The sequence below is a fragment of the Pan troglodytes genome, chromosome 4, assembly GCF_028858775.2.
Source record: "Pan troglodytes isolate AG18354 chromosome 4, NHGRI_mPanTro3-v2.0_pri, whole genome shotgun sequence".
Classification (NCBI taxonomy): Eukaryota; Metazoa; Chordata; class Mammalia; order Primates; family Hominidae; genus Pan; species Pan troglodytes.
The window spans coordinates 118,197,881-118,214,145 of NC_072402.2; the positions used below are offsets into that span (position 1 = coordinate 118,197,881).

At 38.4% G+C, this 16,265-nt stretch overlaps 1 protein-coding gene across 7 annotated transcripts in view; it reads left to right on the plus strand.

Moving 5' to 3' along the window:
* The window catches only part of PRR16 (proline rich 16), a 388,847-nt gene that overhangs the window by 37,847 nt on the left and 334,735 nt on the right, over nt 1-16,265 (plus strand). For 3 of the 7 annotated variants that reach the window (XR_010156989.1, XR_010156988.1, XR_008548074.2), the window contains exons 2-4: nt 6,264-6,362; nt 6,717-6,882; nt 7,244-7,652. The exons of the other annotated variants lie outside the window; for them this stretch is intronic. The gene's annotated coding sequence lies outside the window, so the exon portion shown is untranslated. Of the gene's footprint in view, nt 1-6,263; nt 6,363-6,716; nt 6,883-7,243; nt 7,653-16,265 lie in introns of those variants that run through there. 7 annotated transcript variants of the gene reach the window in all.

Sequence of the window (16,265 nt, forward strand, 5' to 3'; positions counted from 1 at the left end):
TGAGTTGTGATCTGAACATCATTTTTACTCAAAGGAATAACTGAAAATTGTTATTCAGAATTGGGAGTTTGGCAGACATTTTCTGGAAAATGAACAAAGTGACCCTATCACTCCAAAAAAACAAATTATTGATGTTATACACAACCAAGGATAACATTTGAGCTTTCACAGGAAAATTTGAATATTGAAAAACTTCTATTTTCCACTGTGAGCTTGAGTGTTTCTCAGTACTTAAAGACCCTTCTGAGAATATTGGTAATGATATTAATGGATGTGATTTTTATAGTGTATAATGAAATGTGTCAAAATTTTGTAATTCTAATTCTGCATAATTCCACAAACAAATATTTTTCAAATGATCAGTATATAATGGTTTAAAGATAAACTATCAAAGTGCAGGACAGACCAATTGATTTTAATGAAACGAGCAGGGTAAAATAAGGTTACTGATACAGTTTCAGAATGCACATTACAACGAACATGTAAGAACTTACTACTACTTGAGTTTTAGTGTAATACTATTTTTAGTTATCTGAAAACACTGTTATTTTCCCTTGTTCAATTATATACCTGTATGAGGTGGGACTTTCTTTACATATGTCAAGCAAAACAATATTCTGCAACAGATGTAATACAGAGCAGATATGAGAAACCAGCAGTGTTAACCAGACATTAAGAAGATTCACAAAATTGTAAAACAATGATATTCTTCAAACTCATATCACTGATTTATTTGAAAATATTGCAACTTTTTATAAAAGAAAAATATGTTTTAATGTTAGCATGCAGTGATTTTTATTTATCTGTAAGTGAATTAATAAAAATATGTGTAAATTTTGGTTTTAATTTACAATATAGTAGATATAGGTAAATATAATGCATGTAAGCAGAAGAATTTTGGCTCCCGCAGTTACTTTTAAGAGTATAAAATTGTTCTGAGACCAAAAAGTTTGAGGACCACTACTCTAGAAATATTTTATGCATTTTGCAGGACCTCAGTCTTAAAAAACCTTTTCCTGACTCCACAGCTACACATTCCTTGTTCTTTGTTAGTATAGCAATTTGTGTAAATGTTACTTTGAATGTGTTCACATTGTATGAGAGAGAAACAAAGTTGGAAGCAAGCGGACAGAAACATACACAGGTGGAATTAAGCAGTGGCCCTTTGTATAAAGTGGAAACAATCACATGTTTATTAACAATAGACAGGGAAAATTAAAAGAAAATAGTGGAACAATGAAAGAGGAGAATTTGACAGGTTTATTTAAGAGTCCTAGCTGTGAAGAAGAGCCAAGGTAAAATAATTACCCATGGAAAGGAACAACTGCATTGTTATCTACACTGAGATAGGTTAGTATTGATAAAAATTCAGCATTGGTGAAATGAAAACTAAGAATGGTAAGTGCTATGTTCTGAATGTTTGTGTTCCTTCCATTTCCCCAGAATTATTTTATTGTATGCTAATCTCTAAGGTGGTGGAATTAGGAGGTAGACACTTTGGGAGGTGAGATTAATGTCCTTATGAATGAGGCATTAAAGACCACTTACCCCTTCCACCATGTAAAGACACAGCTAGAATGTTCCATTTATGAACCAAAAAGTGATAATATCAGATCATTAATTATATGTAAAGAGAAATAGATATTATTTCAATAATTAATTGTAGGCTCAATTTATTATAAAATACCCCCTTTCATACTGGACTATAATTTCCATAAAAGATAGGAAAAATGTGTACTTATCCATAGGGACACCCTTAACCATAGATTTCTTACAATGCCTTACACAAGCTCGATTCATAATGCAGTAGTTGTGAATGCCTGTCAAATGAGTAAGTGTGGCTTAATCTGTGTAAAAACATAAACAGCCCAGAAACGGAAACTACTAAGTGTTTCAAACAGAGAAAATAAAATCCATGGAATTGTTTACATGGGTGATAGAAGAGCTGGTGAGTCAAAAAGGGTTGGTGAGGCAAGCCAGAGATTAACAGCAGCTGGAAGCAGGACAACCCTGGAGCAGGGACAAAGGGAAGAAATGATGATAACAAATCTATAAGGGAAGCTAGATTCCTTGCCAGGAACCATCATATCCTAGAGAGAGGGGCTGTTCTGTTATGAGCTGAGATGATACAGCCACTGCTAAAGATGTTGCCATGGTATCTAACTCTCTCCTAAGAGATGAAGAAATACTTTTGTTTCACTCTTACTGCTCTTTTCCAGTTTTCACCATTAATAAACTTGCTCAGAGGCTGACTGGTTAAAAAAAAAAAAAAAAAAAGCCAGCTGGCAGGAAAATGGCCTTCCTTGTGATGTAGAACAGTGGAGTAGGGACAGGAAAATGATTACTAGAGTCATTAACAAATGCCCACTACAGTGGATCCTGTAAGCTACCTGGTAGACTGATTTCTGAGGGAGCTAGCCTGCAGCCAATGGAACACAAAAATAATTCAGTATAGAAAAATTCAGAGTAGATGTCTTTTCTGACATTATTATTTCAAAAGAGAGTGGAACAAAATATTTCTATTTAGAAATGAAAGTGTTATACAGGCATTAAATCAACACTTGTTCAAAAGATGTTACCAGCATGATGTATAGGAAAACATGTTTTGAGTAGTTAGTGAAATGGATTATACCCATAAACAAAGAAGAAACATGGTGAGAGTAATTATTTCTGGCATGTAGACTACGTAAGGCTGCTAGAAACACAAAACGCACAATGGCAAAAGTATTTGCTTTTACTTAAGTGGGAAACATTTACAGCTTCTGGAATATAAAACTGTGTGATCCTGAACAATCTTGTGTTTCTCGGACCTCAAATTTATGGTGCAAGTAATAAATTTCAACCATCAGAGAAAACTTTCCAGACTTTTTATTTTCATGTTTTCATTAAAGAGCTAAAAGGGAAATGAGAGAAACATAGTCAATTACATAAACATGCAGGGTATTCAACAAGTAGGCTCTGTCTCTAGAAGAAAGAAAATATGATCAGGGTAAAGAGGATGTTGCCTACTCTTGGTGAAACAAATTACATGTTTGTGTATCTGTAATATTGACATCAAAGGTACCCAGGAAATAAAGTAAAACCACAAATGATATCTTATTTCTGTCTCCTTGTACAATCTCCTATTAAAAAAAAGGAATGCAAGAAAAAAATGAATAATTTGAATTTATATTGCTAAGAAAATCTAGTGTTGTATTTTAAAATATCTGGGCACTTGATGTAAGCTCAGTAGGTAAATGATTAAATAAATATTTGAAGTTTTGCAGGCGGAAAATTTCTTAGACATCATCAAGTAAAATATCCTTATTGTGTAGATGAAAAATGAGACCAAAAAAGAACAAAACATATTCCAGTTTGTATGTACATAACAGTTAAAAAAGAGTTCCTTTTATTGACTCAAACGCTTGTAGTTGGTCCCAGAGCTGACATTGTAGTCAGCCAGAACTGGGAAATAATTCAGAGCTCTGCTACTTCTTCTTGTGTGATCATACACCATTAAACTATTTTGCCTCACTTTTCTCATCTGTACATAAAGATAAATGTATTACCTAACTCACAGGATATTTGTAAAGATGAAATGAGCTAATGCATATAATGCACTGAGCAGAGTACATAAGGACACAGCAGATGTTATCCTATTCTTGTTCTGCATCACTCCCTGACTTTCCATCAAGCACTGACTAGCTAAGCATTCAAGTTGAAAATATGGTCTACATCCCTATGGAGACCTATAGAAGGAGGCAGCAGTCACTCAAATGCTCTTGTAATATTTTCTTTATGACTCATTCCAATGTCTTCCCACTATCATGATGGTATTCTTGTCCAGCCTTGATTTCTTCTACCCTGATTGCTTCTATTACCCATAATTAACAGGCTGCCCAAGAGCAAACTGGCCACTGCAATCTTTAGAATATTTGGACAAATTAAGCCTTTATTAAAGATGCAGTAATGAGGAGTTTCAGTAGGGACAACGCTAGGTGGCTTCTGCACTGAGGGGTGGATATGAGTGTCTGGGGCAATTCTCTGCCACACTGCTAATACAAAATAAGCCAAAAAAAAAGGAGGCCATGTTTAGTAACATGATTAGTATATGATTGGTGTTCATGAAGTTCTGTTGTAATACAGTGGATCAAACGATATGTAATTGGAATTTGTGCCAGGCATGATAGGCATAATTTATCTCAAAGTCAAGGCAAACATGTCATGGGTTTTTCAAATTCTTAGCATTCATTTAGAAAAAAATATAATCAGTATTATCAGTAGTCATCATAAACGCAAAAGTAGTGTGGTCCAGGAAGGCATCACTATAAAGATACTATTTTAAAACTGGCTACCAAAGGTGAGATGCAGTGGTTCACTCCTGCAATCCCAGCCCTTTGAGAGGCCAAGGCGGGTGGATCATCTGAGGTCAGGAGTTCGAGACCACCATGACCAACACGGTGAAACCCCGTCTCTACTAAAAATACAAACAAATTAGCTGGGTGTGGTGGTGGGCACCTATAATCCCAGCTAACCAGGAGGCTGAGGCAGGAGAATAGCTTAAACCTGGGAGGCAGAGGTTGCAGTGAGCCAAGATGGCACCACTGCACTCCAGCCTGGGCAACAGAGCAAGACTCTGTCTAAAAAAAAAAAAAAAAAAAAAAAACAAAAAAAAAAAAAAAAAAAAAACACACACAAAACAACAACAACAACAACAACAAAAAAACTACCAAAATGTGAGGAAGTGCATCTTGTAGTTGTGTGAGTGAAAGAAAAGCATTTCAGTTAGAGGTCCTGAGGTGGCTGAAATACATTGCTTCAAGATTCCCCTTAGACCTCTAGGCCTGTGAATTGGTCTACTCTGCCTTGTGAGAAAGAAGGTGATGGTACCCACTGTTTGAAGACTCTGTAGAGGCCTTAAATGTAACAAGTACCTTACAGAGCAACCTTGACCTACTCAAAAGCTTCATTCACCTACCCTTCCTGCCACCAGACCAATAATTTTGTCATATCTGAGAATAAACTGAATGGGGAAGAGCTCCCCATGTGAAAGGAGAAGAGGAATTTTATACCAAAGGAACTGTCAGATCTGGTTAAAATGTATAATACGTACCCAAAGTAATTGGTAGGTATGACTGGGAATATATATTGAAGGTACTGAACCAGAAATCACAAGAATATAATTATGAACATGAAAGAGTTTTCCATTTGGAGTCCATCCACCATGCCAGGAATTAAGACCCACACACAGGCCTTTGGAGATGATTTTAATATACTTCCTGGATGACTCTTAGAAACTTGGAAAAGGCAGTGACCTACATTGAGTTGGAAATAGCAGAACTGCTGTGGAAGAATACGCAAGAATGGATCAAAAGTCTCAGAGAAGAGCCTATGCTAGAATGAATATTTCTAAGACTCAAAGACACACCAGCTGAATATGCCAAAGCAATAAAAGATGCACTGGCAAAAGAAGCACCAGAATTCCTGAATGCCTTAGTAATGGTTGTCCTGTGTATGACAGGGCTGACAGTGGGAGATTCTGTCACTTCCCCTTAACAGTGGGGGTGAGAGAATCTCAGAATAGCAACAGCCAGGGAGAAGTCCTTAATCATTAGAAGTAAAGTGGGTGTAATGATCATAATGGGCATCTAAGTTAGAATGGTAGCCCTGAAATATCTGATATCTGACCCAGAAGATGACACATAAAGCACGATATACCAGAGGTACCCAACAGGAATATTGATTGTATATAGCTACAAAACATCAGTGGTTCAATTTATATTTTAGAGTTCTTGGTGGGACAAGATTAAGTCTCAATAAAGGGCTGGGATTTGTCTGAAACTACATGTTATGGACTGATTGCGTTCCTCTAAAACTCATATGTTGAAGCCCTAAGCCCCAAGGTGATAGTATTTGGACATGAGATCTTAGGAGGTAATAAGGATTAGATGAGGTCATGAAGGTCAGGCCATCAGAATGCAATTAATGTCCTTGTAAGAAGAAATACCAGAGAGCTCTCTCTGTCTCTCCCAGCATGCAAATAAGAGGTTATCTGAGAACACAGGGAAATGTTGGCTGCCTACAAGTGAAGAGAACAAACAGGCTTCAGAATAAAACCTACTTTGGTGGAAACTTGATCTTGAACTTCTAGCCTCCAGAACTGTGATAAATTTCTGTTATTTAAGCCACACAGTCTACGGTATTTTGTAATGGCAGCCCAAGCTAATACAATGCATTTGCATGGTTTCTTCATATTCCGTCCTGCTTTCTTCTCGTCCTTACAGGCTTCTCCTGAGAGCACTCTCTCAATCAAGAGTTCCCATCTCAGGATCTGCTCCTACAAGAACCAACTTAGGATAGTAATGATGTTTATCACTTATTTAGTGAGTATGTTTCAAGTGCCAGACATGCCTACACTCAACATGCAGTGGCAAACAAGACAAACATTTTACCCAGTTTCACAGGGCTCAGAGGCTTGTGGTCTCACTAGTGTTATTTACTAGGTATTTTATTAATCAAAAATGATAGTAGTTTGTAAAAATACCTTTGTTAATGTCATAATTATTCTGACATTAGCTTCTGAATTTATGGTAATCTGATCATAGAATATGTCATATAAGATCTGCTTTAGGAAAAATGTATTAGGAGCTTAAAACATTTCATACGTATTCTAGAAATATTCAAAGAGAAAGTATATTACCTGACTCCTCAACCTGGTTTTTACCATACTTTTCTAGTCTTGTTCCATATATTATGGGATCCTTGGGGTGTTGCTTCACCAGCCAGGAGCCACTGTGGACAGGGGTGCCTTTGCCTGAGTTTTCTTCAGGCCCACTGGGCCCACTCAACCTGGTGGACTGTGCTTGGTTTGCGCTACTGGCCTGGATCCCATGCCTGCCAAGGGTGAGTGGAGTGCTGAGGGGTATGTGAGCAAGCATGGGGTCCAGCCACTGCACACAGCCAGGTACCTTGGGGGCTATGGTGGGGTGGGCAGCTCCAGGCACTGGCATGGGCTCTGGCTCCCTGCAAGGCTGTGGCTGGACCAGGCATAACGCTAGCAGCTTCCATGGCTGGCACCGGAGAAACACGTTGTCACCCAGAAGCTTGGAGATGCCAGGAACCAAAGAACTCCAAAGAGGGTGTCACAGCCCTGGCTTGGAGAACTCCTAGGTCTGGGCTTCCTGAAGGGCTGCAGCTCTTCTCTCCTTCTTGTCCCCAATAATGTGGCAAGCAAGGGGTGTGTTTCAACTCTGTTGACTTCCAGGGCCACCGACAGTGCAGAGGTGCCCAGGTCCGCGGCCACAGCTTGGGCGGCTGCTGCTGCACCCAGGAGGGCAGATCTCTTGCCTGCTGTCTACCTGCAAGAGCAGAGGGATGCCTGGGTCTGCAGGGGCAACTAGGTGCCTGCAACTGCACCCAGGGATCGAGAGGCTCCATCCCGCCAGCTCGGAAGGGGGTAGGGCTTCCTCCTGTTCATGGCTCCCACCAGCTGGGTACACATGAAGCCCAAGCTGCACCTCCCCTACTGCTGCTGGCATCATGGCAGCAGCCGCGTCTGGGGCCACCACTGCCATCACATAGATGCCATATTGCTACTCATTGAAATTACTAAAGAGGTGTCTTTTAAAATACTGTTTGGCTGGTTTCTTCATTAAATTATTTCTTCAATCGTTTTCTTCCTGTTTTTTCATAATTTAATAGTTTTCTTTACTTATTTTGTTCAGTATTTAATCATAGTCCCTGTGTCCTTTGGTTCTCCTCTCTATGGATTCTACCTAAGAATTTGCCAACAATCATGGTATGTCAGTTTCCTTGTTCTTTGCACATTCTTCTTGGGTACTGTTGAAAACTTTAGTACATAACCAATAAGGCAGGTTGGGATAAGTGATTTCAGGCTAATTCTTGGTGCATAAGTGGTACCTCTTTGGTGTATATCTGCTTTAAGAGATGGTCTTATTTTATCCTCTGCCTTTCTTCTTATATTTCCAACTTTAATAAGTACAATTTCCAGTATCCAGGGGTACCTCATGGTCCTTTCATTATTTAGCTCATTTTGTTCTCAAGGACTTTACCCTTCCACCAGCATTTTAATCTACATGTCCTCTTCGCAGAGCAGGTCCATTGTTATCTGTCAGCCACAATGTCTGCATGGATGTGGAGCTGTAGAAGTGTACATTAGAAGTATTCTGATCACACTAAAAGAAGTCCCCCCAAATAGATAGAGAGACTGGTTTTGCCTAATATCATTTTAGTAGCCAGGTACCTAATTTCTTTTTTTCTTTGTCTTTATAGAAATTTGAAAAGAAAACTGGGGGGAGGGCAGAATCAAACAATACTAGCAAGAAACTTTTTAAAATTATAAGCAATCAATTGCATTTTGATATTTTTCAATATTGTGTTAACTTTAGCTACATTTTCCCAAAGGATAAAGACAAATTCACACTCACTACATGCCCTGAGAACATTCCTCAGGGATATGGTCAGCAACATTCCCACCCTCCTCATGCCCCAGTGAGAATCTGTTCAACATTTCTTCTCCAGTCTTCTATTATATAGATATATTTTGGAGATTGGAGGGGTCCAACGGTACAAAACTCTATATGAAAGCATGCTAAACACTGTTCTAAACATTAGAATGATATAAGAAACCATACAATATAGAGATACATGTATCATTATAAAGTATCTAGGTGAGAACACTCAAATGAGAAGATTTGCCTGCGCAGCATGAAAGGAAACTTGAACCTCTAATAGACTTTCTAAACTAATTAACAAATAAATAAATTTTAATATGTTCTTTTCAAGTTCATCAGCAGTCTAACTGACTATTCTTCTATGAAAACGTATGAGCACAAAAGTTAAAAATAATCCAAGTGCACTTTAAAATATTTCTTTTCATCTATGATTAGGTTATCCAATATATTTTATTTGCCTTATGTTGCTTATGGAAGAAACAATTGACACTACTTCTGCACAGTAATGGTTTCTGAATATATCTAATGGCTTAGGAATATAATCTGTACTAGATATCTATGATGGTAGAGTTATTTGCACAATTTATGAATACTGAAAAAAGAATCACAAGAAAAACGTGAAATTTTGTGCACCTGTAAAAACATGTTTGTATGCACCATATAAACTCATCAGTATTATGTTTTGACCTAATATATAACTGGTTTATTAAATAAACTGATTACAAATGCCCTCACATTTTAGGATAAGCTAAAATGTTGATGGGAGGATGACCTTTAGACCAAGATTGGGGACTCCAGGTCTTTCTTCTCATAGACTGAATGACTTTGGGTTACTTTCATATTTTTGTAAATAGGGACCTAACTGGTTGGGTGGCCAGATATGTGCAAACATGTCTATATTAGGCACAGTCAGGTAAAAGATGGCACTTTCCTAGTGAGTAATTTGAAAAGAACTTAATAAGAGACAGCTGACAAAATTCTGCATAGGGTGTAGTAAAACCAAGCAGTGATGCAGAAACTCAGAAGAAGATCAGGTCTGAAGGGAATAAAGGTAACCAGAATCCAGAAATGTCTTTGTCAACATATGTGACTCAGGGGTACAGCCAGCCTTACAGAAAATACGCAAGATAAATCAATATTCTTTCTCTAGTTCCCACTACCTGATCCAATCTGGAAGACAGAGAACAAAAGAACACATGGATGTAGTCTATATGGATAGTCAGCTGTGCACAGATCATTGCAAAGAAAAGTAGACAGTGCATCTGGTTTTATTAATTCAAATCCTCACTCTGGTAACTCCCCCGTCAGGCTCCATACATCACATTATTACCCTCCACCTGCCCTCCAGTTAATATTTTATAACAGTAGAATAATTTCAGTAGAAACTGACATATGACTCCCATTTTATTTTTATAACTTTATTAGGGCTATACTTACAAAATTGAATGAAAATTTTTAATGTATATACTATGTCAAAATACAAATAATAAAATTAATTTTCTAATATGCAATTTATCACTAGATTTAGTGAAACACTATACCTGTCAATGATTTTCAAACTTGGAAACATATATGATGCCAGTTAGATAAGGAACAGTATGTACCCCATTAGAAACAATATTGCATACGTCACTGATTTTTATGCTGCAATTACTAGATCAAAAAAACTCCTGGGTCAGGAAGAAGTTGAATCCAATGGTCACATTATTGCAGAATTTGGTACACAGTATGTTTTTTCACAGAGTTTCAACCATTAATTCACTTGGCTGTAAATTACCAGGCATTCAGCCTATTAAAGAAAAGCTGACTGAATCTTACCGTGTGCTGCAGCATGGTTATTTGCCAATGTAGTCTAAGTCACACTTTCTATTCATATGCTGCTCCACAGAACAGCTCAGAAATGTCAGGAATGTTACTGAGCTGCCAATATGTCAAATGCATGGTAGAAAGTACATGGTGGAAAGCTTTCCCTTTTGTTTTCTTGATTACATTAGTGTATTCTGAGCTCCTTTGTGGCTCCAGATGGGCACCACTTGAAGAAGTGCTTTTCTTTTTATAAAATATTGCCATGCCATTATGACAGGGAAATATCCATTGTTGTAGTACATTCTGTTTTACTACAATATTATTAACCCAAACCCTTGAGGATTCAGTCTTGTGTTTCAAAAATTGGAAATAGCCACAGGCTTTGAAATTTCTTGAATAATTCTCAGTCTGAAGTTGAGAATAGGAGACTTTTCCTTTAGTAATTCAAACCAAGTATCTACTGGCCAACCTCCTTTCCCTATTTCTAAATATCCAGAAGCAAATAAGGATAGGAGTTCAATAATCAGGGAGCTAAAACTAAGCATGCAAATTCTATCCTTTTTTATTTTTTTGAGACAGAGTCTCTCTGTTGCCCAGGTTGGAGTGCAGTGGCACGATCTCTGCTCACTGCAACCTCCACCTACCAGGTTCAAGTGATTCCCCCACCTCAGCCTCCCCAGTAGCTGGGACTACAGACATAAGCCACCACACCTGGCTAATTTTCGCATTTTTAATGGAGACAGGGTCTTGCCATATTGGTCAGGCTGGTCAAACTCCTGACCTCAAGTGAACCCCCTGCCTCAACATCCCAAGGTGCTGGGATTACAGGTGTGAGCTACCATACCCAGTCAAATTCTACCCTCACATTTCTGTACTGAAGAAGAAAATACGCTACTTTTTGGTACTCAAGGACAGAAAAGAGATTGGAGGTGCAGAATATGAGGCAATGAGTCTAAGAAGCCATGTGTTGTAGGAGAAATCTCAATGAGTAAGAATAAAGACACCTGAGTTCTGCTCTTAAGTCTGTCCTACAGTGCCAACTAAATCTTTTAGCTTTGGAAACCTTATCTGAAAATTGAGGATAATAGCAGTTCCCTGCTCTAGTTTATTGGATTATACTGAGAATCAAGGGAGATTGTATTATGACATTAGAAAATGCTACAGAAATAGTAAAGTTCTGTACAAATACAACATAAATAAAAATAGCAGAAATAAATCGTTATATGAAAACGTACATGGACATAAAAATACTATTGACACACACACACACACACACACACACACACACACACACACGATTCCCAATAAAGCCTTTCTATACAGAATAATCAAGGCTTACGGAATCAATCATTTGTGAAGGCAAAATATGATCAAAGTAATTAATATAAACTTTTATTACCATATTTACCAAAATGTATTTCATGGAAATGCTTTTAACAGGCTATTTATAAGTGTTAGGTTAAAGGAAGGAAGAGTGGAAGGATGGAGGGTGAGAGGGAGAGACAATAAAAGGGAGATTCCATTGTCAAAATAAATTTGGAGACTAAATTTAAACTGGTAAGATTTTTCCAACTTTAATATCCTGATATTTAACCTCATCATTACAAAAAGTGGGGTATAGGGAAGGCAGAGTTTCCAAAATTTTATGTCAGTTGAAACTGCTGGAATATACCTGGAAAAATGCTGTTATAGAGGGATTTGCTTAATCAAGTAATTCTGGAAAGCAGCCAAATCCTAAACAGTGAAGTTAGCAAGTTCCTTGATGCACACAGAAGATCAATCAAAGTAAACACCAAAAAGAATAACCATGGCTAACGTTTGTTCAGTAATTCACAGATAATAAAACATTCTCACATAATTATCTCTTCTGATTCCCCACCCATTTTTGATAAATAAGTATTATATCCACATGTGCAGATAAACAAATGCTATTGGAGTTTTAGTGTCTAAAATTACAAAGCTGTTGGCAGAACATTAGTCTCAAATGTAAAATGTCCAATCCATAGAGTTTCCGTTATAACCTGCTGCTTTACTGTTGAAAAAAGGAAGAGGTCTTATTCTTCTTATAAGGTTACTAGTCCTAGATTAAAGGCCCCACCCTCACCACTTCATACGAGCTTCATTACTTCCCAGTGGCCTTATCTCCAAATATTCTCACATCGGAGGTTAGGGCTTCAACATAGGAATTTTGGTGAGGAGACTAAAACATCAAATCTATAACAATATCATTTTATACAGTTGAAGACAGGCTTGAGGCATAAATCATAGCTCACGGACTTGTGGTAAGGAGGGGGTAGATAGTGGAAGTAGCATGCCAATTAAATAGATTAAAGGCATCATTGTAGATGGAAATGATTTTATCAAGGTCCACCAGTTCAGATTGGCATGCTGTCTAAGGCCTTACACTTTAGCCTTACACAGAATGCCCTTACATACTTGCCCGGCTGCAGGTCTATGTCAGTCATTCCATTCCAGTTCCTGGATGAAGAACTAAAACTGCATACTCTATGTGGTCACACACAGTATTGGTGACCACCTAACACCTAATGGAGTATGGTTTTATATCTGAAGGTCATGGGGTATAGCTTTTGACAACTTATTTGTCCTCTGTGATTTTATCCTTGATCACAGTTACTCATTTCCTTGGAGCGGGGAAAGGACCTTGAAACTTAATAAGGACAGAAATCTCCAAATACCTTCAAAATTATCTGGGTATCTGAATGATTGAATAGGGCTTTCAATTATCTTGATGCATGCGCGTATTGAGTTCTGCTAAGTGATTAAGGTGTCCTCTGTTCTAGCTGAATCCACTTCCAAGGAAAGGGGCTGTTAAGCTGTGTAGAGTGGCAATTGGTCAGATTTTAGGAACACCTCCCTGGCCACGGCTGTGAGTGTCCTGGAATGTGTAAAGTCCTAGGTTCTCTTACCACTTAATCCAGCAATTTGAAGCTGTGAGGTAGAATGAGTTTGGGACTACCCTGTTAGGCACTGGCCTCAGGGTTTCAGGACAAGTGGTAATTCCTAAAAACTTGAGTGAAATGGATTAGTCGTTTGAGCATTGCTTGCTCATTTGGTAGGCAGTTCAACAGAGGACTGGGATGCTTGAGGTGAGATATTTATAGATGGGACCTGAGCCTGAGATTGGAAAGGATGAGGGGGTTGGTGGCTCTTGGCATGTGTAAACTGAATGCCAAATCTAGGACTTGATAGATGCTAATTTGGGGAAGTAAAAACAACTAAAAAACATCCATCTGTGAGATAAAAGTAAAGTATATAATCCGTAGGGTCTAGCCCTACAGGGCCTGTGGGTTTTTCTCTTCATGTGCGGAGACAAGAGATCGTAGAAATAAAGACACAAGACAAAGAGATAGAAGAAAAGACAGCTGGGTCTAGGGGACCACTACCACCAAGGCGCGGAGACCAGTAGTGGCCCCGAATGCCTGACCGCACTGCTATTTATGTATACAAGGCAAAAGGGGCAGGGTAAGCAGTGTGAGTCATCTCCAACCATTGATAAGGTCACGTGAGTCACGTGTCCACCGGACAGGGGGCCTTTCCCTTTTAGGTAGCTGAGGTGGGGAGAGGACGGCTTACGTCATTATTTCTTCTACGCTCTTCTCAGAAAGATCAAAGACTTTAACACTTTCACTAATTCTGCCACTGCTATCTAGAAAGCGGAGCCAGGTGTATAGAGCAGAACGTGAAAGTGAAACAGGAGTGTGACCGCGGAAGCACAGCATCACAGGGAGACATTTAGGCCTCCAGATGGCTGCAGGCAGGCTTGACTGATGTCAGCCTTCCACAAGAGGTGGTGGAGCAGAGTCTTATCTAACTCCCCTGGGGAAAGGGAGACTCCCTTCCCCCGTCTGCTAAATAAGGGGTGCCTTCCCAGGCACTGGCGCTACCGCTGGACCAAGGTCCTCTAGGCAACCGGCACCTTCCCAGGCACTGGCGTTACCGCTAGACCAAGGAGCCCTCTAGTGGCCCTGTCTAGGCGTGACAGAGGGCTCATACTCTTGCCTTCTGGTCACTTCTCACCGTGTCCCTTCAGCTCCTATCTCTGTATGGTCTGGTTTTTCCTAGGTTATAATTGTAGAACAGAGGTTATTATAATATTGGAATAAAGAGTAATGCTACAAATTAATGATTAATAATATTCATATGTAATCATATCTATATTCTATTTCTAGTATAACTATTCTTATTCTATATATTTTCTTTATGATACTGGAACAGCTTGTGCCCTCGGTCTCTTACCTTGGCACCTGGGTGGCTTGCTGCCCACAATAATCCAATATAAATACTATATGGTGGATATATATATATATATATAGTTTTTATTTTTTCAGAGGTATGTCACCTTCTGAGGGGGAAGAAATAGGCCACAGGGTAGGCAATTTTATCCAAGTTGAGTGAATCATTATACTTCTTCACTACCGGTTACTGACCCATGAGGGATGACTGCTAATTCATATGTCATCTTTCTTTGCATTAATTTTGAAAATAGAATCACTTTCTAAAAATACGTAATTTCCAACTATCAGAAAATTACCATAATATACATATTTTGAGAGAATAACTCATTTTACGGACATCTGCTGGAAAATCATAGTAATAAATATACACACCTATGACTTTTCTATAAGAATGGCACAAGTGTAATAGTAGCTTTGTACTCTTCAACCCCATCCAAATCACAGTGATTGGCTGGAGTGTGTGTCCATGATCTAAGCTAGATCTATAAAAATTTTCTCCTGGGAGCTTGCTGTGATGACCATCCTTTTCTAGTTGTAAAGTTGTGAAAATGTGAGCCTGAACTTACCAGTGATCAAGGTTCAACTTTGTGGAGAAAATGGTATACAGGCAAGAGGCCAATCCACAAAAGAGGAGTGGGAAATAGAGTCAGAAAGAAATAGTCCCAATGATTCTAGAATTTCTGGCTCCAATTCTACCTGAGGATATTTTTATCCTCACTTTTCTATGGTTCAACTGAGACAATTTTTTCTGTTGAGTTGTGCAAAAGTTCAGATTTTGTCACATGGTTAAAAAGTCTTCCAAATAACGTACACTGGATGTTCTCTTAGTCCATTTGGGCTGCTATAATAAAGTACCACAGACTGGATGGCTTATAAACAATACAAATTCATATCTCACAATTCTGGGGCCTGTGAAGCCCAAGGTCAAAGCACTAACAGATTTCGTGTCTGGTGAGGTTCTGCCTCTTCTTAGAGACAGGTCTCACTATAGCCTCACATGATGGAAATGGGGAGGAAGCGCTCTGGCACCTCCTTTATGAGGACACTAATCCTCTTCATGTGGGCTTTGTCCTCATGAGTTAATAAATCCCAAAGGCCCCATCTTCTAATACCATTATCTTGGGAGATAGGATTTCAAATTAATTTTGGAGGGATAGTCAGGCCATAGCAGAGGTCAAATAAAATGAACTCACTATAGTTAAGAATGAGGGCAGGAAGAGATACTCCGAGTAATCCCACTTTGTATTAGAGTCATGTAGAGAATTATCTAGTGGTTCCTGCTGGGATTATGTCTAATTAAACCTAGTGGCACATCTACTTTTAGCACTGATTCTTGCTCAAGCATTTAAAAATATTTGTTGAATTGAATTAATTTCAAAACACACCGAGACAACTGTTTACTCATTCATTCATTTTGTTAAGTATTTATTGATCAGCCTTTTTGCAATAGACACAGTTCTAATTACTCAGGATATTGTGTTGAGTACTTGCATTTAAACTCCCAGATCTCATTTTTTAAAACCTATATACATCAACAGTACATAGCCATCATGCCAAAAGCAGTTGATACATTAAAAGGAGACATTCTCCAGAACAATAAAGACAATTTAACAAAATGTATGAGTGAGCAAGGAGTTCTAGCTCTCAATTTATTGTTCCCTAGATGTGATATATTGGATATGCCATTTAGCCTACTAAGGCCTTAACATTTAAGTAGATGCTCTTTAGAGTTATACTTATTTAAGATTTA